Genomic DNA, 24,872 nt, shown 5'->3' with positions numbered 1-24,872 from the left:
GATCTAAAGTGCTAACAGTGGGGATCGGCCGGATCGTTACAGCCATAATAATGAGCTATAGACCAGATTCAACTAGCTAGTAAACCTACTCAAGATCAGACAAACCTTGGCCGCGTACTATGCATGATCAAGATCGAAGTAGAACGACCGATAAAACATAATCCATCGTTTTAAGTAAAAAATATCGCAATATAGCAAAATAAACGATGGACTAAAAGGATGTGAGGCCAATCTAGATCGATCTCGATCAGGTAGGTTAATATTGCTGAAACTAATGACAATAAGTACATCAGCAAGGTCGATAACTTAATGAATCTACCCGAAGGATACCACCCTTAGGTAGAGCCAGTAACTTGACCTTAATCTAATTCGAGAAGTCGAGCTTAACCGATGGCAGCCGTACTTAAACTAGATAAGGATCGATAACTAACTTATACTAAAGCTCATAAGAGGTCGGCCGGACCGATGCAGCCTTACAAAAAAAAGTATAAGCCATGACGGTACTCACAGACAAGCCAAAGGTCGACCGAATCGATGCAGCCCTGCTTGTTGAAGAACTCACCGAGATCTACATTACTCCAACTCCTATGGGTTGGCGTGAAGCCGAAAAAGTAAAGACTGATTTTGATTGATGTGTGTATATCTTTTATAATAGCCGGGGGTTTATATTTATACCCTAGGCTGATAAGAGTCCTAAACGAACACGACTAGATAATAAAAAGAAATGTAGATACATGGACTCTAATTTTCCTTATGCAGAGTCCTTGCTGATGAAGCTTCCTTGTTTGATATGTATCCTTGTTTCTTTCATCCTAATATGCACCCGGACGTCATGTCTCTCTCAAATATATTAAATAATATTTTCTGTCCGACTCGTAAATATCCCTTAATTAGGAGACTTTCTTGCTTTTGACATCATCGGTCGATCTCTTCCTTTCCAGGATAAGCTTAGCAAATTTTGTTGTAAACAGTTATCAATGGGGACGCTAACTTTGAGCTTAAGCCAGCGTTGAATACGATGGTTCAAGCTAGTCCGTTTTGTAGGAAAGCCCACGAGGATGCAAATGCTCACCATTAAGGGAGTGAGCCAGGAGGCTATACGTCTTCGACTTTTCCCCTTCTCTTTGTTAGGAAAGCCTAAGCAATGGTTTTACTCTAACCGCAACACTGTAGACACCTGGGACAAGTATTCCAATGCTTTCCTAGTCAAGTTTTTCCCCATGGGGAAGACTAATGCTCCGTGCAATAAGATCTCTAGTTTTCAACAACTAGCAGATGAGTCGATTCCCGAAGCTTGGGAACGAATGCAAGAGTACGTCTCTGCAGGCCCACGCCATGGCATGAAAGACTAGCTTTTGATCCCAAACTTCTACTATGGATTTATGCCATTAGATAGGAGCCATTTAGATGTTGCTGCTGGTGGAGCATTCTTTTCACTGAGTGTTGTAGATGCAAAGATGCTGATCGAGAAGATGGTTTCCAACCATGGATGGAGTGACGATCGACTCCAACCCTGTAAATGAGGTATGCATTCAATTAAAGAAATTGACATGCTTGTAGCTAAGATGGATCTGCTCGCAAAGCAAGTAGAACATTATGAGAAGATGAGTGCCCAAGAGACACTCAAAGCCATGGATTCCCACATGACTTGCGAAGTCTGTGGAGATGTTGGACATTCGGACAATTCCTGTCCCGAGACCCAAGAGGACCTCAACTTCTTCAACACCGACAACGGGTTCCGTCCACAACATCAAGGCTGCAATCAGTGCTACAACAACTAGGGAGGTAACAATTATTACTCTTCTCATCGTGTGAATAATCAAAGTTATAATGGTTATGCTTTCCTAAAAGATCTTGTTTATAGTCAAAGTAGAATGACTGATAGCATTAATAAAAAGTTATATGCTCATGACAAGATGTTGGAAAATACAAATGCTAATTTGGATGAGTTTTCTTCTGCTTTAAAAAATCAACTTAGTTTCAATAAGATGATTGAAACACAATTAGCTCAAATTGCTGCTGCTATCCCATCCTATGAAAAAGATAGAATTCCTGGCAAACCTGAAGGAACCATGGAGACAGCCAACCTTGTTACGGCAAGGTATGATTTTTCTAAAAATGGTTGGGGATTTCCTATTAAGAAAGGTGATCCTAGGAACCCCGTCATTACTTGCTCCATAGGCCCCCAGACTTTTCACAATGCCATTTGTGATCTAGGGTCTAGTATTAACATCATGTCTAAGGAAACTTATGATAGATTGTTTTATACTCCCCTAGCTTCAACCTCAGTTTACTTACAATTAATCGATCAATCCACCCATTATCTCGAGGGAGTAACCACTGATTTACTAGTTAAAGTTAGGAGTCTTATGTTTCTACATATTTTATGACCTTAGACATGGGCAGCACCGAGGATACACCTTTAATCCTTGGTCGTCCTTCCTTAACACTGTAGATGCTTGCATATATGTGGTTTCTGGGCAAATCCAATTCCACTTTGCTGGAAGAAAATAAATATTTGCTTTTGCCTCTGGACAACCCCTCTTTGATGAGAAATAGGAAAAGAAAAAGCATCCAAAGAGAATCAAGATGAAGAAACCAAAGCCGATTGAAGAACCGGAGAAACCTGTCAAGAAGAAGAAGAATAGAAAGAGATGGTGTAAAAAGAAAGATCGGTCCTCAAACTCGACATCCCCTGATCCTAACAAGGCCTCTAAGGTGGAACAAGAGGAAACACGTCCGCCCAAGGACGAATGACCTTGAGCCCGACAAAAAGGTAAGTTCTCTATCCCTTGCATTTATTTACCGTATTTCATTAGTTGCATCTCATTTAAATTTCCAATAAATTTGCTTTGCATTACATGATAGGTTAGTTGCATTTAGCTACTCTATGTTAATAAATACAGTTCTATAGTAGATATCATGATACGATAGATTTGCATTTAAAAAACATAAAAAATATTTAATAATAATAACAAATAAAATTCAATAGCATCCATACTGAATAAGTTATCTAGTAGTAATAGGTTTAGTTATTTAGTCATTCTAGTAGTATTAGTTAGTCAATAAAGAAAAGAATCAAAAGAGCCGCCAGAAGACATTTCAACCTATGCAAAAGGCAAGCTTGGGGGAGATATCTCTCCCCGCTCAGGTATGAAAATCTTAAACCCTCTCTTTACATTCATGTTTGCTTTAAATTTCAATATTCATGATCATAGAATGTAGAGAGGAGTGCCTTAAATTTATGTTGAGAGAAACTCTGCTCCAATAAAATGATGATAAAATTATTTGGAGATGATGAATAGTTGCTCCATGATACTTTGCAAAAGCTTATTATACAACCGTATACTTCTTAAGTTTTGAGCATGATATCTTAGAGTTCATCTTAAGTTGAAAGCTTTCGTGGGTTGCAAATGCTTGAACCAAGATTAGGCTTTTGTGAGATAGGTTGTAGCCATGATTAGAGTAAATTTTGAACCTATTTGAGGAATGGTAAAAACAACCTGGAGTTTTGTTTTGCAAAATGCTAAAACTCCCTTGCTAGAAGTTCCTTAATGGTGATAAATTCCTACCAGAGCCAAATAAATATCCATTCATACATGATAAAGCACGAGGCTATAAGAGTCACCCTCGCGAGCTACCACCGATCCAGAAAATAGGGTACATCCATGAGTAAGCAAGTCTAAGCACCACGCTGACACTACGAATACTACTTTAACCCAGGAGCTACAAGGATTAAAGTATTCAAAAGAGAGTCGCAAACCTAAAGAATAATATGAACAAGATGCTTACTTGAATTAGAAGTCAATTACCAGAGAAATCTTAGAAGCAAGCTTAAGAAGAACTTAATTCTGCCAGGGTACAAGCCATAGAGAGAGCACCGACAGGCCAAGACTCCTCCAAAACTCTTCCCTCTCACTCTATCTCTTTATCTCTAATACAAGACTAGATCCTATCGAGGACTAATCTTCTCTTGATTGCTAGCCCTGATCCTGGTGGACATATGAATTAGGGTTTCTGGCTTCTCAGCTCTTAGGATCAAATGAGGCATGCCCTGAGTGCGGGTGTAGGCAGATATATATATAGCCCGGAGCATCAATCTTCAGCCCTTGGATCAAATCGACTTGAAATAATGGCTGAGATGCATCCTAGGAGGCGGTGGAGAACCGACAAAACAAAGAGAATGATAGGAGGGGCCACAAGGGCCGGGTGCCCTCTAGGTGGGGTCGTCTGGCCCCACATGTCAGTGGGTCAAGCCCCGCTTCGGTGGAGAGCCTCCTGGAGTCTTCTGGAACCTTCCCACATTGATCCTGCGGCGGAATTCCTTCATTTCCTTTGATGAATAGGTCCCCCTTGACGGTTTTCTGTTTAAATCTGGCTCGAAATACAAATTTACCAAAACTCATGGAATTTGTCAGTTTAAACCCCTAAGTCTACATTGGTGATCCATTTTATTCATTTATGCAAGGTATATTGATGGTTTGTGGTGAATGTTAACTACCGTCAACACTTACCACATAGGTCATATACCTCCCAATCATAAAACATATCACTTACCTTCTAATGATAGACAAATAATTACCACATATGACATATACCTCCACAATAATAAAACATACTATCACTTACCTTCCGATAATAGACAAATGAGATTCAACAGTTATGGTCATACATGCATTACTTTAAGGAATAAGTGAATTCATAATTAGGTATATCATCTTGGTTAAAATAAAGTGTAGGTAGATTAAACAACACGTCAAGCTGTAGCAACCACCGCTACGTTTACTTGCCTTCATTGAAGATCAAACGCGTGAGCTAAGAACAATCCAAAGGTACACCACCTGTTCAAACATCATCACATCAGAAAGCATGCTCATACAAACATTCACAAAAGGCAAATAAAACGCTTCTATGGCTTGCGCTATCACTTCCCTCAAAACAACGACCAAACAACCAAACAACACCAACAACCCTACTTCACTTTTTTTGTGGATAAATTACATGTTCAAAAATTATGAAACTTGTACAGAAGATGTAGAACACCATTATCTACAACTTTTTTTATAAAACAATCTAGCATATGAGGTCTCCAAGATGGCATAAATAACCTCTGAACCTAACTGAACTTTTCTAACGACACAAACAGGACAGCAAAGTTCAAAAACACATAACTACAGTATATTTTTCCAAAAATTATAATTGTCACCAATATGGAAACATTAAGAAGAACACTACAACTTTTGTTCAGATCATATTTTCAAAATCATTCATTAAGATGGCCAAAAGCAGGTTAGATATAAAACTGTCCAGATTCTTGTCACTGGAAAATAGTCATATTAGAACAACCATATCTCTCAACATACAGGGGCTATGAGGCTGATATTAGAGTTGAAAGAAAGGTATTGGAGTCCTCTATATCTTTGTCAATAGTTGAGAAAACTAGGCCATTCAGAACATCATCCAGACAGCGACCAAACACTTAATTGGCAACAATAACTTATCTTCACATTTTCACTATGGATAAACTACTCATACAAAAATTATGAAACTATGTCAGAGTATACAAAACAACTTGTTTTACAACTTTCATGTTACAACTTTTGGAGTTTGAGGAACCTAAGACAACCAAAACAAGCCCACAAAGTAAGTAAAATTTTCTGACAGCAAAACAATAGCAGCCGGCTAAAACATACATAACCGGAGATATATTGATCTAACATAGAAAGCTTATAACATTTTCTACAACTTTCATTTAGGTCATTAATTGAGATTTTAGACTTAAAATATCATAAAACTGAATGCATATATAACTATACAGAATTTTGACAGCACAACAGCATCAACAAACAATGACCATATCTCCCAAAACCTTAAGGGTTATAATTGTGATCTCTACGCCAAAATAAAGACACTGAAGTGTACTACTCAAATATAATTTTTATTTGATTTTTCAATACATAAAACCTGACCAAAACGGCACCCAAACCATGACTGCGCAATCAGGAAAAACAGCAGGGCCTAACTATGAGATTAGAATCGTAAACGCATCAACTAATCAAACGAATTTGCCAAACCCTAACATGTATTTCCTATGAAAGCAGTGGGGAAAAGAAAGATCTTACCCCACACAGCGATGATGAAGACATACAACGATCGATCTCCCGTTTCCCCAGCTTCCTTGCGGCGATCATCACCGCTAGACCTTTTGTCATCTCGATCTACCTCCAACACGGCATGACCACCACGAACAGTGAGGGAAAGCACAAGATTGAGGGGAAAAACAAGAAGGGAAGAAGATCCTGAACCGGTTTTAGATGAGGAAAGACTACGGCGGCGATCCATGGCAAAACCCTAGGCCCTCCCCTCCTTCATTCTCTCTTTTCTTTCCCTGTGTGGCTAACTGTTGGGTTGGACAAGATGTGCAGGTTTGGGGAAAAAGAAAAGGCATGACAAGGGGAAACAGAACAGCGACGTGTGCAGTTTACGGTTTACTGTAGCGCGCCTCTTTTTTTCTATGAAAAACCTTGTAGCAACTATAACTTCGTGCTCCGAACTCCAAACAACATGTATGAGTTGTCGAATGGTCTTTGATCCTCCATCCGAGCAACGAATAAAAATTTTATTTTTTTGCCACTCATTAAAACACCCGTCAAAACATTTACCATGTCGCACTTTCTAACATACAAACATATTTTGGGTGTTACATTCTACCCCCCATAAAAGAATTCGTCCCTGAATTCATCTTCTTCTAAACAAAACCAAATGAATAGAACTCATACATACCAAAATACTCTAATACGTACCCCACTCAAAAGCTCGAGGTAACAATCAAGGATCTACCACCCTAGGAACCAAACACTTCAGTCATTGATAAACTTCTCCAAGAAACTACGATTTGACTAGAAATTACTCAACCAAAAAGACAAGTCTAATTAGGATGCATTTGGTTGGAGAACGAGGTAGAATGGAATGGCTCCATTCCTCGTCCAGGGATGGAATGGTTCCATTCTTGTGTTTGGTTGGAAGGACGGAGTGGTTCTATGTTCGTGTTTGGTTGGAGTGATGAAATGAATCAAGTAACAGATTAGTTAACTATGTTAGTTGTGGGGCCCACATGTCATACAAACATTCACTTCTCCCGATCTTCGTTCTTCCACGAGAGCTTCGTCTCCATCCGACCGAGTGTCTTCTTCCCCAGGCACGGCCGCCCTGCCCTCGCACACCGCTCCTCCCGCCCCGGCCACACAGGCCCGCCTGCTGGCATCGCTGGCACCCAGCCGCAGCAGCAGCTCCGTCCTGCCCGGCTGTGCTGGCCGCCCGTCTGGCAGCAGCAGCTCCGTCCCAGCCGGCCGTCCTGGCCGCCCGCCCAACCGCTCGGCTTCCTCGTCCGCTCGCCGCTCCGTCCTGGCCACAGAAGCTTCGTCCCGGCCGCTTGCCTTCCTCGTCCACTCGGCGCTCGCTGGATCTGGATGTCGTCGGCGCTCTGCGAACTCCCAGCGCCTGCGTGCGAGGAAGACGGCGTCAGCTCCGTCCGACTGGAGCGAACTCGTTCCACCAATTTCTTGGAGCGAGCTGATGCAGCATCTCGGAGGAATATTCTTGGTTGGGGATGGCTTCGCTCCCATGTCAACGAACCAAGCGCCCTGAAACTAGGATGGAATGGCTCCGTCCCACCTGATTCCACGAACCAAACGCACCCTTAAAGTCTATCTGCACTCCACTCAGGAATTCAGCTCTTCCATGAGCAATAGAAGCTTCTACACAAATTCATGGTCTCGACAAAGAAAGCTCCATAGCAAAGGGGTAAGAAAAAGCATAAACATGCCACTCTTAAAGGACGACAACCTAATCTATAAAAACATGCTACTTAACACTTCTTAGTTAATTAATCTCCATCTCAACAATGAACTTGTAACAAATTTTCAGACTCTCCCGAAAACTGAATATTCAAGTAGAGATCTAGCCTTTCCAGTTTAGACCCAATGGTCATGCAAATAGTAAAAAAAGACAACAAAATGAACCACCAAAGGCATTTCCATAGAAAATCCTGGAATTGTACCACCCACTACTAAACCAAAACCATGAAGATCTTCTAATCCAAGGTTAACATATAAAATGAGACATTCTTCAATGACTACTACCAACCCAAAAGAAAGAAAAAATATATTGACCCAGCATGTCACCTAATGGCTGGTCACAGCTAAAAGCCAACACTAAATAGTAGTCACGGACAAAAGAAAGGATATAACCTTAACTTCTTCTTTTGAGTAAACTAAAGAATACTAGTAGTATGTCGGTGCTAACGCTACGGGACACATTAAGTAACTTTTCCACGTACGTACACTATGTTATTAGCATCACCTGGCCGTCATGAGCTACATTAGCAAACATACAAGGAATGCCAAGTTAAAGCAATCACGCACCACGCAAAAGCATTTTCTGGACAGCAGCAAAGTAGACACTTAATTTAATCCTAACTGGAGTTTTAAGCATTCAACAAGCATGTTCTTTAACATTCTGAAAACCTATTTAATTTTCTACAACTTCCTTACTATCCTCTTAATATGTTTCAACAGTTAACAAAGTCAAAAAATGCAAAGTTTCAGAATTATACAACATACATGCAAAACCTGACAGTGGATTTGTAAAATCTAGAACTCTCAATCCAGCTGGTCTAAAATCATGCAACTTTAGGACAGTGTTGACGGTCACTAACACACGTTTTGACCATCAACATTCTACCCAAAAGCTTGGCAACGTGAGGTAAATCATCATCATATATGTAGAATTTTGTTTAAATTTCACCTAGTTCCACTTGTGCTTCTATAAATTATTTGTATGCAGGAAATATACTAAAAATTGGCCAAAATGGTGACAAATATGGACATATGAAGCAAGTGGACGTGATAGGAGGCCGAGGGCCTGCTTGCCAACGTTGCCCGGCCCCACATGGGCGTCGCTCGGCCCCCCAAGTGGCCCTGCCACGTCACCGATCCGTGGGAGCTGCTTCAGAGCCAATCACAAGCCTTCATTCAAGTCGGTTTGATCAACGGACAAGATTTGTTCACGGTAGATTCATGGGCCCAGTGTCATACACTTGAGCTCTCCACCGACTTACCAATCGACCTTCTGTCCAAATTTTGACATGTGCTGCCTCTACAACAGCCATTGGGAGCCAACCAGCGCCGTTAGATCAAGAGGTGGTGGAATGGAGGGCCGGCTGGCACCCAAGGCCTTCCACCGACCTCCCTGCTGCCTACAAGTACCCCCATGCCTCTCTACACTATAAATAGAGGGTGTGGAGCTCGGTGGAGAAGTGCCCCATTCATTTCCAAGCTCTCCAAGCTTCTCTTAGCTTTCTAGCTTAGCATTAGCTATAAAGTAGTAGTCTAGTAGTGGAGTAAAGCAAAAGCGGAGCTTCTCTCGGAGTCCGGAAGAGTCTTCTGGGTCTGGTATAGCTCCTTTGTAATTCTTTCATTTTAGCATTTACTTTATTTAGTATTTATTTTAAGTACTTTACTCTAGTATTATTGCTTTGCTTTACTTAAGTACTTAGTCATTAGTGTTCATCATTAGTGAGCTTAGGTGCTTATTGTTTAGCATTAGTAGCATAGGTTATCTCTTAATTAGTAGCTATTCATTAGTACCGGTTCCACCATCTAGTTAGGGTGTTTTGATCTCATTTCATCGTAGCTCGGATCGAAGTAGTAAACCTGTAGATTAAGCGTGGTGCTTAGGATATAGATTACCTGTGGATACGGCTAGGCCTCCGAATAGATTGTGGTAGGTGGCAAGTGGTGACAGCCTTGTCCATCCTCTGTATTCCACTACGATAGGTCTAGTTAATAAATCATAGGGCTCGTAGCAGACCTTGTCTATTTAACTCTCCTAGTTGGTAGGCGGGCTGTGCCCTGAAGTACTATCGCATTTCTCCTAGTCATTAGTTTACCCTTAGTTACTAGAAAGATAAAACACTTGCTCTCCCACCTAACTATCTCTAGAGTAACTTGTATTTAGTTGTTAGTTTAGATAGTTCACATTCACCCTTCACTATCATTCACCTACCTAGGATTAACTTCGGCTTTATCTTAGCAATTCTTAGTTCAATATAAGTTCTAGCCTTGTGCCTTCCTGTGGGAAAAATATAAATTCGACACACGGTACTCACCGAGCGAAGTGATACGCGATAGTTCTATACGCTTATGGAATTCCTCCAATAGTTGTTAAGTATCAACAAGCGTTTTTGGTGCCATTGCCGGGGAAGGCAATTGGCCTCGGATTTATATTGCTAGACTTGCTAGCTAGGCTTTTAGTTATCCTAAGTAGTTTTTTCCTTTTTTCCTCATATCCTATCACTACCCTACATGATCATGGGCAACAAGTCCATTCGTGATTTTTCTGCATCCTCGGCTGCTAATGTAGCCACCGGACCCAATGTTATTGTTGACACACAAATGTGGCGATGTGATCAACACACAGCAGGCCTGAAAGATCTGCTTGGAGTAAGCCCGAAGATCTGCTTGGCTTCAAACACAGGATCGATCGGTTTCGGGACCGAACGCGTGTCAGTCAATTTGACCCTGCAATTGACAAGGAGAAAATAATCAGTAATTTAAGGTGGAACATGCCGGTGTTGCACCAGACAGTTCCGATATGTGGCTAGATAGCCGATTCAGTGGGGCTATCAACTAAATAGTCAAAATCCAGCATATCAGTAATGCAAGGATCGCTGAATTGAAGATTATCGGCTAATATCAATGATGATGGTACGAATTCAAAATAACCAGTACTCATGGGTCATAGCGATTTATTATGATTGATTAATCTAGACAGAACAAGTACTATACACCCAAATATAAGTAATATAAAGAAACATCATCAGTAGATGGATATAACCAATGTAAAGCATTGAGCCGATAAGTTTAACGAGAAATGATATAACATGCGAACAAATCGACTGTCTAGTACAAATGAATCTACAAACGCTCTGAATCTAATCTGTTACCATCAACAGATAGATTCGACCGGATCGATACAGCTATGATAACGATAACAAACTAAAGCCAAAGAATCCATAAAACCATCTATATATTGACATGTTCATGAAAAACATGCTATATGTGTGAAAGCACAAGCGAATCGGCTAAAATAGCCGATTCAGGTAGAAAAAGGATTATAGCATGTGAACAATCGACTATTTAATATGAATAGATTTATAAACTAATAAAATCTAACCTATTATCTTTAACAGTGGGGCTCGATCGGATTGATGGCAGCCATAATAAAGATAATAGATTGAACCTTTAAAGTAAACAGATCTATTCACATTTAACATAATTATGAAAACATACTATAAGCGTTCAAGTACGGGCAATCGACTATTTAGCCGATGCAGGCATATCAAACAGGCAAGGTCATGCCTGGTCGAAAGCAAATCTACCATCGACCAGATCGTTACAGCCATAATAGCGAGCTATAGACCACATTCAACTAGCTAGTAAACCAACTCAAGATCAGACATGCCTTGGCCGCGTACTATGCACGATCAAGATCGAAGTAGAACGGCCGATGAAACATAATCCATCATTTAGAGTAAAAAATATTGCAATATAGCAAAATAAACGATGGACTAAAAGGATGTGAGGCCGATCTAGATCGATCTTGATCGGGCAGGTTGATATTGCTGAAACTAATGACAATAAGAACATCATCAAGATCGATAACTTAATGAATCTACCTAAAGGATGCCACCCTTAGGGAGAAGCCGGTAACTTGACCATAATCAAATTCGAGAAGTCAAGCTTAGACAATGGCAGCCGTACTTGAACTAGATAAGGATCGATAACTAACTTATACTAAAGCTCATAAGAGGTCGGCAGGACCGATGCAGCCTTACAAACAAAAGTATAAGCCGTGACGGTACTCACAGACAAGCTGGAGGTCGATCGGATCGATGTAGCCCTACTTGTTTAAGAACTCGCCGAGATCTATATTTCTCCTACTCCTAAGGGTTGGCGCGAAGCCAAAAAAGTAAAGACTGATTTTGATTGATGTGTGTATATCTTTTACAATAGCCGAGGGTTTATATTTATACCCTAGGCTGATAAGAGTCCTAAACAAACACGACTAGATAATAAAAAGAAATATAGATACATGGACTCTAATTTTCCTTATGCAGAGTCCTTGCTGATGAAGCTTCCTTGTTTGATACGTGTCCTTGTTTCTTTCATCCTGATATGCACCTGGACATCATGTCTCTCTCAAATATATTAAATAATATTTCCTATCTGGCTCGTAAATATCCCTTAATTGGGATACTTTCTTGCTTTTGACATCATCGACCGATCTCTTCCTTTTTAGGACAAGCTTAACAAATTTTGGTGTAAACAGAGCCCCCCTAGTTCGAACTATGAATTTTCATGCTTTGAACTATTTTGATCCAATAATCTCCTTTCCCGAGTCAGTGACATCTGATTGCAATACTTGGCTTTGATGGCTTACTTGGGTTGACTGTTCATCTGCTTTAGCCGATTAAGAGCTGGCCCCCGAGTTTATAACTATAATCGGCTATCAAATCACTGGTAAGGAGCTGAAGAATTCACCGGTAGCAATATTACCTTATTCCAAGCCTCACCTATACATGTGAACTTTGAAGTGTCTATCACGCCATCTTGGGTGGTTGAAGAATAAAATGGATTAGAATCCAGTCATCCTCACTTCTCCTACTTAGAAAACTTGGGTTTTTTTGAAAGATTTTTATATTAAAACATAGCTTTGCTCCCCAGATGATTCTCTTAGATCGCCTAATGTGCATAGTTCGTCACCAAGATATCGTTTCGCCTCTTTTTACCCTACTTCTAAAAAGCTTATGTGGAGTTCGGGTAGGGACAAAGTATGTAGCATACTTACCTTGCGTATCATAAAATCAAACCCCGGATCCAAGGAGAGAAGTGTCATACTCTTAGATCAAGATGTGCATGTGTGTGGAATATTTAGTGGCTAACATAATTCTACTATGCTCTCTGAAATATATTTCTCCCATGTGGAATATTTTTGCGATAACATGGGTTATCTTTATTCTCATCTCTTTTTCTTTTTTTTACTTTGGACCTCTTTTGTGTCCATCTTTTTATATTTTTGCATAACCCATGTCTCTTTTTACAACAACTTTTGAGAGAAATATTATCAAGAACTTGGAGCATTTGTTCTGATAAAACCTAGCAAACATATTTTTCGTCTTCTCCTAGTGTAGGAGCCAAACATTTTGAGGTGGATGAGAAGCATGTTTTTGCGTACTTCCAGTGTAGAAGCAGCACACATATTTAGCGTGTACGTGATCTTGATCTTGGGAGCATGATAAATCTCTTAACAAGGGTCAACTAGACTTAACAAAACTCAACACAAAGTAAGCAGCCTATGTGGAAGGTTTTTTGATGATAACATGTGGCCTTGGTAGGAAATTCAATATCATCGAGGAGACAAGCTATTGATTTTGAATTTTTGTAAGAAAATTTCCCAAGTACTTTGCAAAAAGAAGCAAGGTTCCCTTCATCACACCATATCTCATTCATCAACTACTTAGACGGCATGCTTTCCCTATGATAAATTGTTCACAAGTGATAGGAAAAGCAAGGAATAAAGAATATATACCTCATATTTGCATCCATGTACGTCCAGCCTGAGTCTGGTCACCTCAGTGTGCTTTGCGGCCTGCTCGGCGACTTTTGTCAACTAGTGGAATCCCTGGTTGTCGCCGAAGAAGTTGGAAGTGGCATTGGCCTAAGCAAACGGACAAATCCTGACGTATGGTGGCCTGGAGAAGTATCTAATCACTGTTGGCTGAACGAACAGGTTAGAATCAGCCTTGAAGTCTTTGATTAAAATAATCTGCCGATGCGACTCTGAGTTCCAATTTTCAATGATGTATGATCTTCATCGGCTTTTTAGGAATAAATGATTCTTCGGTTTGAAAGGCAGGGTTTCGAACTAGTAGCCAATTTTCTTCGGGGAAGGTCATTAGTTCAGATACTTCAGCAGAGGAATATGCTTAACATTTATCCCTTTCCCTACTGCTATTTGTATTTTCTCTGTAGATGCAAGAGCACATAACAGAACCTTCAATTTGCCTTCCACGAGATGAACAGCATAGCTTTTGAGTCAAATGTTTTGACAGATTTATGTGCCAAACTTAGTAAACGTAATCGGTGTTGGGCCTAATTCATTGCCAGAAACAGAAACAATCGACTTTGAGGCTGGATGCTCTATCAATCATGTGCGGCTGAGTTGACCCCTACCGATTTCTGTATATCTATTGCTACAACTTCTGGTCTAGGTAGGAGGAGTACTCGTGCCTTGGCACATCCACATTGGCGTTGTAGATAATAAAGCCGAACTAGTTGAGCTCCAGCTAATGTAGCCATGCACATGTACAGTGCCTCGGTTCTCGGCCACCATACTTAAAATATACTTCAAGCACTCATAGCCGATACCTTGGCGCTTAACCTGGACAAGTATCTGTAGGATCTTGACAGACCATTTGAGGAATACCAGGCCACCCGATTGTAACCACATCGGCGCTGGCAATAAAGCAGCTAAGCATCAATGTGACGTAGTCACTGGCAAGACCCAAGGTGCCAGAGAATAAGAATGTAGTGGCAACGATGATGGCAAACCAATAGTCGATTCAATGAGATGTTCACCCCACAGAGGAGCCGGTGAGCGAATAGTTGAGAATGCCCATGAGGATCTCTATCTGTATGTTGCCCTTCAGCCGAACAGCAAGAGAATCTTGGTCATCTTTTCCTTTTCTATCAGGAAACCATTGGCTTTATGCTCTTGCCGATCGGCTACAGACTCCATCTGCTTGAAGGGTACGGTCATGAAGTAGCAGCCAATTCTATCTCAAGAGAAGTGTTCGGTCTTTATTGGCTTTCTGCTTGATCTATCTCTGGTCTTCTCTCTGTCAACCACCGAATTACGAATCCACCGGGAAGATCAAGATTCCAACGGCCATGCCATCCGAGATTTGTCAATATCAGCAGCCACTGCCAACGCAATTGAGGATGATCGCAACTTGCAAGACAATAACAGCGGTGACGATGCCAACAGCGCAACGGGTGAAGCTGGTCGCTGATGGTCATTCCAGCGCTGGATCATGCGTAGGCATTGCCGATGCACTTGCATCACACTCCTATAGCCATCTCTACTGCTGACGAATATGCAATGGCCTTTCTTATATTCAGTCCTTCTTGGGCGCAAGCTTGGCCTTTATCGATCTCCTTGTTGGGGATCTAGAGCGCCTAGGTGAACATGCCATCAAGCAGATCACGGGTAGCCCTAAAGAACTTCATGGTGACGAAATCGACGTTGAGTATGCCATAGAACATGAAGATGAGCTCGGCGGCACACAGGTGCGTGTGCAGCGGTAGGCCCCCCGATGCGTAGTTCATGCAAGAGCTGGAGACGCCGAGTGCATTCATCTCAAGGATCTTCTCGGTGTTGGTTCCATGATGAGCTGATCATATCATTGGTGACGTCAGGCTTGGCCATGATGCTGGAGAAGAAGTCATCCATCGTGGCCGCTTTCGCCTTGTATGGGACTCATTCATTCTCATCCTGCCTTGTATCTGACATATCGAGATAAACGAATCGATATCTCTAGCCGATGTAATAAGCTTTATCATCGGCTTTTGTTTCCCCAAATTAGGATCACAGCTCTAATACTTTTCTTCTGATATCTGCGCACATAGGTCAACTGCTCCCAACTTCCTTAGCCTTCCTCAAACTGGGTGTTGGAGGTGATGTCATGAACTAATACGTTGGGAGTTATCCGATTTTCCAACGCCGCCTTCCATGTATGTGTAGTCCTTCCTTTGAATTAAACTGATCTCGCCTTGGGTAGGAGTATGGTGTAGCAGATTTTGCCTTCTATGTAAGTATATAGACACCACAGGGAAAGTATTTATCTATAGCAACTTGTAGCAGATGGGAATTTCACTGGTTGTAACTGTGCTGCTACTTCACAATAGACGATCATAATTGCCGATGGAAGGAGACTTAATCTGGTTTCAACAAACCCATCGGCTTGATGCCTGATCACTAGCTTGATGCCTTGATCTTCACACTTAGAAGCCGATGAGTATCCTTGTCACGTACTGATTCGCTCTTAATTCAAATATATAAGCAAATCGGTAGCGGCCTTCTGCTATTTTCTCTTAACCAGCATCGGGCATGTGGATGTATTTAGTCAGACTCTATCTCCTGATGGCTGATACGCTTCGCAGTCCACGTTGGCTTCCAAGCTTGTTCACTCGCATCTACTCTATGTTGGCTTGAAACTAATAAAGAATCAATATATGCTTTGTTTGTACTCAAGCCGCACTGTATGAACGAGTCCAACACCAAGTCCGATCCGACAAATAATCATTACTCGATTTCTATTCTTTCCTTCTCACCATGGATTACATATGTGACTTTCAAATAGATGGTGGTAAAGCTGATCAATTCACCTTACTAGGTGCTCTGGTTGCATCTATCGGCTGGTTTGTCCCTGTAAGCTGCAGTCAAGACATCTATCGCCGTCATTGGCTAGCCATGCTAATTGCTATTTGCCGAGATTCGCTGCTGCTAATCGACCTGACTTCTTCTTGCTTCTGAATTTTATTGGGCATGTATATGCTTCCCTAAACAACTTCTCCTTTTTTCTTGGTCACTTCTGTCCCTTAGGAAAACAACTGCTTGAAGCCATCAATGCGTTAGCAGGCTATCGGCTTAATCATATCGTAATTCTGGAAGCCATGCTGAGAACAAAGAAGGTACCTATTACCAATGCATGTCCTATCTGAAGTGAGCTCTGTCCTGGTCCCACATGTCTCCTTTCTCATGTCAACCTTCTCCATAATTAACTTGGCATCAAATCTAACTGAATAACATGTAGCCGATAGACATATCTCATCGGCTTTCAGCGTCAATGTTATGATCTTTAATTGCCATTAGAATTTATGAATGCATCCCACCATAGCATTGCCAAATCCACCTCCAAAGAATAACTAAAAATCCCTTTTGAATAATGACGAAGTGCATTGCAGATGGACTGACTCAATATCGATGAGAAGATCGAACCAAAAGAATATCAATACCAGTTAGTCTGATCCAATCAAAAACATTACCGGTAGCCGACTAGCCGACACGTCAAGAGGACATAATAAGAACATGCTTTGATAGCCCCGGTGTGAGTCATCGGCTAACTATTCCATTGATCCATCAGCCTTGCTCATCAACTTGATGTAAAAAAATATTTCAATAGCCAATATTCCTTCAACAGCTGATGTACTATTTCGATAGCCGATGATATAATAATGTTTTTAAATAGCCGATACAGTTTCCACCAATGATGTCGGCTGTCTTCATGTACTCATAGGCTCCAACTGAATCATCGATGGCCATCGGCTGTGTCAGTCTTCATCGGCTTCATGGTCTGGCCTTGCCGATCAGCTGATGGCTGTCTTGCATATAATATTTAAATATAGTAAGTCCTCAAGCTAGTTCGTGCGTGTAAATTTGATGTATGCACCATATTAACTACCCTCCTTCCAAACTTGTCCTGATGACATTGGCTATCAGACTGATCCATTGGAAGGTCATCGGCTTGTGAGCAAGGCGTTGAACCTTAAGGTTAGCAACCGATTCTGCTTTAGGACAGCCGATCTCCATGTACCAGAATTGTAATAATTATTAATCTGATCTCTTCCTGACGGCCGTGCTGCTCCTGGACTCTTATATTTTATATTGAAGGTCAACAATATAAAGTCCTTCATGCTCAGAAAAGAGTAGCCGATAGGTCTTTCAGTAAAGATATTTTCAAGCAGAGAGAGATCAATTGGCTACAGGCGAATGACACATAGCAAGTTCTGGACAGCAACAGTTGAAGTTGAAGGAGGCCGAGCTGATGAAACAACTTGAAGTTGTCCGCCAAGAAATTTATTCAAAGGACCAAGAATTGCAGAATCTTCCTGATGCAAATGTCCAAGCAACAAACAATATATCCGCTCTTTTTATTTAGCCGTTCTAGCCTTGTACTTTATCTAGCCGATGTATGCTTTCTTTGTAGAACTTGAACTAATCAATGTTGTATTCGTCGGCTTCATGTTGTACTCAGATAATATATACTGAGGTTCCTTTAATACATACTGAGTTGCTTATTACATTAATCGGTAACTAGCCGAACTTTCTATCAGCTTTGTAATATTCTGATCAAACGATTTTTATAAATCACTTCTTTTGCCCAAAATATTAATGATCATATTAGCTCGGCCGATCTGTGTATATTTGATTTCCAATTAGGAAATCAGCTTGATGTCTTGAAACTAATGGCTCTTGAAAGATATTGGCATAATCCTCTGACAACAAAATATCTCCATTGGCCAAATATTCCATCGGACAATCTCTTCTATTCTGAGTGTTGATACATCCCCAAAATAATAGATTAATCCTATCAGCTTTGGCTTGCTTCAATGAACGGCGATGTGGTAGTATTGTTGGTGATGGCCTGGATATACAGCTGAACCAATCTGATGGTGTTGAAACAAACGACTGCCGAATGAACCTAATTAAGATTTGAATCGGCTTTGAAATCGGCGTGCAAAATATCTAGCCAAACTAATCATGGATGTTGGCCTTGATGAAACTATTGATGGAGTATTAATAGATGGCCTCTGAATTCTTTCTTCCTAATCAAAAAATAATTCTAATAAAATCTTCTCCCGTGCTTGACGTAGATTCCAGCAGCACATCCTGAATCTTCTTCAAGCTCCCGAACGGTAGCACATGGCCTGGAGGTGGCAGAGAGATGTCACGTAGACACAAAGTTCATGCATGTAGGCGCATGCCCACAGCAGCAGCAACAAGCAGACGACAGGTTCTGACATAAGCCTCTACTCTTGCAACCTTTCCTCTGACTTCCTTCACGAGATTTGATCATGATCTCTGGCTCAACAAAAAAAATCCTGCTCTTGGTTCACGTGAATTCTAGTAGACGAAAACTGCTCGCTGCTTTTAATCAGGATTGGTGATTTTTCAGGCAAAGTTGAAATCAGCCTTGGAGTTCGATTTGTCATTCGTTGATGCCAGATGTTGCGGCCTTGATGAATAGTGCCTCGATAGATGGCTGAATAAACACTAACATCGGCCTTTTGTTGTAGATGAAAAAATTCAGCCTCACCGTGACTTGGAAGCTAATATTATATCCATAAGAACGTATCTGACTTGTGTTCTCGACCGATATGCTCCATACTCCATCGGCTTCATGGTCTAGATATCTGGTCTTGGAGCCGATGGAAGTGAGAGAGCATAAGTCGCAGTTGCTATCCAATTCGCTTTCCAATACCCGCCGCTGACGAGGAAACATTGCCATACACATGTACGCATCTTCTAGTTGGACTTGCTTCGTCTTCAGTAATTCATGTCATGCACGCATCCGTGAATGGTAAGCGATCATGGTTCATTTTCTTTTTGATCATCAGCAAGTCAATGTGAAACAGCCGATCTCCATGTGCCAGAATAATCATTATTAATCTGATTTTCCCTGTTTGCATATTGAGGCACATGTCGGCTTGTGGAGAGCCCATAGTTCCCTGTGCTGGAGGTGTGCCGATGGTAAAATCGGCTCCTATGTTGGTGAAATTGGCTATCCCATCGTCGATTAAACTTTATTGGCTCCCCTGTAGCCAATTGAACTAAACCAATCAATTTCTTGAAGACATCTGTCAACATTCTTGTATATCTAGTCACATCGGCTGTCCCTGTGTGCCATCATTTTCTGAACTAGAAGCAATAATCTCCGAAGCATAGATAGCCGATGCATTTGCTCTTCAGCCTATGCTTTTTAGCGTGGTCCATCGCCTTTTGTATCTTTGTTTAGATGACCATCGGCCGATGCTTATTAGCTTGATCTATCAGCTCAAAATTTCATCGGACAACTGAAGTTGCTTACCGAAAATACATGCACATACGCTCCGATCCTTTCATTCATGCATGAATTCAAATAGTTATGCATCATATACGTGAAGAGCTGGAGATCCTTTCCATGCCGTACAATGCTCTTCCGCTTGCATCTTCGAGAAAAAGGCCACAGTATACATATGCGAGGTAGAATATGAAGTCCAATGAGATGATCACCAATTATGTCGATGCCTATATGCAAGCTCTTGGTGTTTTTGTCATGTTCAATTGTGGATATATCTGAATTCTAATAAAAAGATTATGGTCCCACCGGGCATGCCAAAACGTGTGTCGGCGCAAAAATGTGGTGATGCGCCTGACACACTGCAAGCCAGAACGATTTGTTTTCAGTAAATAGTTTATTAGTAATTTAGGTGGAACATGCCGGTTTTGCCTAGGCATTTCCAAGTGTGCTGCTTCGGGAGCAGCCAAACGGAAAAACCGACTAGGTAGCCGATACAAGAAGAAATCGTCTGTTAAAGACAATGATGCTCATGGGTCACGACTGATTTATGATAACAAGTACAATGCACCCAGATATAAGTAATATCTTCAGCTAGATGGATATAACCAGTGTAAAGCAATGAGCCAATAAGTTTAACGAGAAAGGATATAACATGCTAACAAATCGACTATCTCGTACAAATGGATCTATAAATGCTCTGAATCGAATCTGTTACTATCAACAGTGAGGTTCGACCGGATCGATACAGCAATGATGATAACAACAAACTAAAGCTAAAGAATCCATAAAACTATCTAAATATTGACAGGTTTCTAAAAAACATGCTATATGTGTGAAAGCACAGGCGAATCGGCTAAAATAGCCGATTTAGGGATGATAGAGGAATAACATGTGAATAATCGACTATTAATATGAATAGATTTATAAACTCGTCAAATTTAGCCTATTATCTTTAATAGTGGGGTTCGACCAGATCGATGGCAGCCATAATAAAGATAACAGATTAGACCTTTAAAGTAAACAGATCTATTCACATGTAACAGAATCATGAAAACATACTATGAGCGTTAAAGTGCAGGCAATCAGCTATTTAGCCAATGCAGGCATAGCAAACAGCCAAGGTCATGCCTGGCCGAAAGCAAATCTACCAACTAGCATACTCTGATCTAAAGTGCTAACAGTGGGGATCGGCCGGATCGTTACAGCCATAATAATGAGCTATAGACCAGATTCAACTAGCTAGTAAACCTACTCAAGATCAGACAAACCTTGGCCGCGTACTATGCATGATCAAGATCGAAGTAGAACGACCGATAAAACATAATCCATCGTTTTAAGTAAAAAATATCGCAATATAGCAAAATAAACGATGGACTAAAAGGATGTGAGGCCAATCTAGATCGATCTCGATCAGGTAGGTTAATATTGCTGAAACTAATGACAATAAGTACATCAGCAAGGTCGATAACTTAATGAATCTACCCGAAGGATACCACCCTTAGGTAGAGCCAGTAACTTGACCTTAATCTAATTCGAGAAGTCGAGCTTAACCGATGGCAGCCGTACTTAAACTAGATAAGGATCGATAACTAACTTATACTAAAGCTCATAAGAGGTCGGCCGGACCGATGCAGCCTTACAAAAAAAAGTATAAGCCATGACGGTACTCACAGACAAGCCAAAGGTCGACCGAATCGATGCAGCCCTGCTTGTTGAAGAACTCACCGAGATCTACATTACTCCAACTCCTATGGGTTGGCGTGAAGCCGAAAAAGTAAAGACTGATTTTGATTGATGTGTGTATATCTTTTATAATAGCCGGGGGTTTATATTTATACCCTAGGCTGATAAGAGTCCTAAACGAACACGACTAGATAATAAAAAGAAATGTAGATACATGGACTCTAATTTTCCTTATGCAGAGTCCTTGCTGATGAAGCTTCCTTGTTTGATATGTATCCTTGTTTCTTTCATCCTAATATGCACCCGGACGTCATGTCTCTCTCAAATATATTAAATAATATTTTCTGTCCGACTCGTAAATATCCCTTAATTAGGAGACTTTCTTGCTTTTGACATCATCGGTCGATCTCTTCCTTTCCAGGATAAGCTTAGCAAATTTTGTTGTAAACAGTTATCAATGGGGACGCTAACTTTGAGCTTAAGCCAGCGTTGAATACGATGGTTCAAGCTAGTCCGTTTTGTAGGAAAGCCCACGAGGATGCAAATGCTCACCATTAAGGGAGTGAGCCAGGAGGCTATACGTCTTCGACTTTTCCCCTTCTCTTTGTTAGGAAAGCCTAAGCAATGGTTTTACTCTAACCGCAACACTGTAGACACCTGGGACAAGTATTCCAATGCTTTCCTAGTCAAGTTTTTCCCCATGGGGAAGACTAATGCTCCGTGCAATAAGATCTCTAGTTTTCAACAACTAGCAGATGAGTCGATTCCCGAAGCTTGGGAACGAATGCAAGAGTACGTCTCTGCAGGCCCACGCCATGGCATGAAAGACTAGCTTTTGATCCCAAACTTCTACTATGGATTTATGCCATTAGATAGGAGCCATTTAGATGTTGCTGCTGGTGGAGCATTCTTTTCACTGAGTGTTGTAGATGCAAAGATGCTGATCGAGAAGATGGTTTCCAACCATGGATGGAGTGACGATCGACTCCAACCCTGTAAATGAGGTATGCATTCAATTAAAGAAATTGACATGCTTGTAGCTAAGATGGATCTGCTCGCAAAGCAAGTAGAACATTATGAGAAGATGAGTGCCCAAGAGACACTCAAAGCCATGGATTCCCACATGACTTGCGAAGTCTGTGGAGATGTTGGACATTCGGACAATTCCTGTCCCGAGACCCAAGAGGACCTCAACTTCTTCAACACCGACAACGGGTTCCGTCCACAACATCAAGGCTGCAATCAGTGCTACAACAACTAGGGAGGTAACAATTATTACTCTTCTCATCGTGTGAATAATCAAAGTTATAATGGTTATGCTTTCCTAAAAGATCTTGTTTATAGTCAAAGTAGAATGACTGATAGCATTAATAAAAAGTTATATGCTCATGACAAGATGTTGGAAAATACAAATGCTAATTTGGATGAGTTTTCTTCTGCTTTAAAAAATCAACTTAGTTTCAATAAGATGATTGAAACACAATTAGCTCAAATTGCTGCTGCTATCCCATCCTATGAAAAAGATAGAATTCCTGGCAAACCTGAAGGAACCATGGAGACAGCCAACCTTGTTACGGCAAGGTATGATTTTTCTAAAAATGGTTGGGGATTTCCTATTAAGAAAGGTGATCCTAGGAACCCCGTCATTACTTGCTCCATAGGCCCCCAGACTTTTCACAATGCCATTTGTGATCTAGGGTCTAGTATTAACATCATGTCTAAGGAAACTTATGATAGATTGTTTTATACTCCCCTAGCTTCAACCTCAGTTTACTTACAATTAATCGATCAATCCACCCATTATCTCGAGGGAGTAACCACTGATTTACTAGTTAAAGTTAGGAGTCTTATGTTTCTACATATTTTATGACCTTAGACATGGGCAGCACCGAGGATACACCTTTAATCCTTGGTCGTCCTTCCTTAACACTGTAGATGCTTGCATATATGTGGTTTCTGGGCAAATCCAATTCCACTTTGCTGGAAGAAAATAAATATTTGCTTTTGCCTCTGGACAACCCCTCTTTGATGAGAAATAGGAAAAGAAAAAGCATCCAAAGAGAATCAAGATGAAGAAACCAAAGCCGATTGAAGAACCGGAGAAACCTGTCAAGAAGAAGAAGAATAGAAAGAGATGGTGTAAAAAGAAAGATCGGTCCTCAAACTCGACATCCCCTGATCCTAACAAGGCCTCTAAGGTGGAACAAGAGGAAACACGTCCGCCCAAGGACGAATGACCTTGAGCCCGACAAAAAGGTAAGTTCTCTATCCCTTGCATTTATTTACCGTATTTCATTAGTTGCATCTCATTTAAATTTCCAATAAATTTGCTTTGCATTACATGATAGGTTAGTTGCATTTAGCTACTCTATGTTAATAAATACAGTTCTATAGTAGATATCATGATACGATAGATTTGCATTTAAAAAACATAAAAAATATTTAATAATAATAACAAATAAAATTCAATAGCATCCATACTGAATAAGTTATCTAGTAGTAATAGGTTTAGTTATTTAGTCATTCTAGTAGTATTAGTTAGTCAATAAAGAAAAGAATCAAAAGAGCCGCCAGAAGACATTTCAACCTATGCAAAAGGCAAGCTTGGGGGAGATATCTCTCCCCGCTCAGGTATGAAAATCTTAAACCCTCTCTTTACATTCATGTTTGCTTTAAATTTCAATATTCATGATCATAGAATGTAGAGAGGAGTGCCTTAAATTTATGTTGAGAGAAACTCTGCTCCAATAAAATGATGATAAAATTATTTGGAGATGATGAATAGTTGCTCCATGATACTTTGCAAAAGCTTATTATACAACCGTATACTTCTTAAGTTTTGAGCATGATATCTTAGAGTTCATCTTAAGTTGAAAGCTTTCGTGGGTTGCAAATGCTTGAACCAAGATTAGGCTTTTGTGAGATAGGTTGTAGCCATGATTAGAGTAAATTTTGAACCTATTTGAGGAATGGTAAAAACAACCTGGAGTTTTGTTTTGCAAAATGCTAAAACTCCCTTGCTAGAAGTTCCTTAATGGTGATAAATTCCTACCAGAGCCAAATAAATATCCATTCATACATGATAAAGCCACCATAAAAGCTGCTTGTTTGTTTTGAGCTTTGTTAAGCCTTGTTGATCTGAGTAGATAAACTTTTCATGCTTTTTGATCAAGATCACGAACACCCACATATTTATGTTATTCCTACACTGGGGATACGCAACAAC

At 40.6% G+C, this 24,872-nt stretch overlaps 1 long non-coding RNA gene and 2 other non-coding genes across 3 annotated transcripts; all 3 read right to left on the bottom strand.

Moving 5' to 3' along the window:
- Positions 1-1,233: 1,233 nt before the first annotated feature.
- Positions 1,234-1,342, bottom strand: LOC136490401 (small nucleolar RNA R71). The gene has a single exon (XR_010767694.1). It is a non-coding gene; the product is annotated as a small nucleolar RNA R71 (small nucleolar RNA).
- Positions 1,343-4,708: 3,366 nt separating this feature from the next.
- Positions 4,709-6,399, bottom strand: LOC136487375 (uncharacterized). The gene is made up of 3 exons (XR_010767236.1): positions 6,306-6,399; positions 6,123-6,218; positions 4,709-4,841 (listed from the first exon to the last, which is right to left on the bottom strand). It is a non-coding gene; the product is annotated as an uncharacterized lncRNA (long non-coding RNA).
- Positions 6,400-22,359: 15,960 nt separating this feature from the next.
- Positions 22,360-22,468, bottom strand: LOC136490400 (small nucleolar RNA R71). The gene has a single exon (XR_010767693.1). It is a non-coding gene; the product is annotated as a small nucleolar RNA R71 (small nucleolar RNA).
- Positions 22,469-24,872: the final 2,404 nt, after the last annotated feature.

The sequence above is a fragment of the Miscanthus floridulus genome, chromosome 10 (genome assembly GCF_019320115.1).
Source record: "Miscanthus floridulus cultivar M001 chromosome 10, ASM1932011v1, whole genome shotgun sequence".
Taxonomy (NCBI): Eukaryota; Viridiplantae; Streptophyta; class Magnoliopsida; order Poales; family Poaceae; genus Miscanthus; species Miscanthus floridulus.
This window is presented reverse-complemented; position numbering and strand designations above follow the sequence as displayed.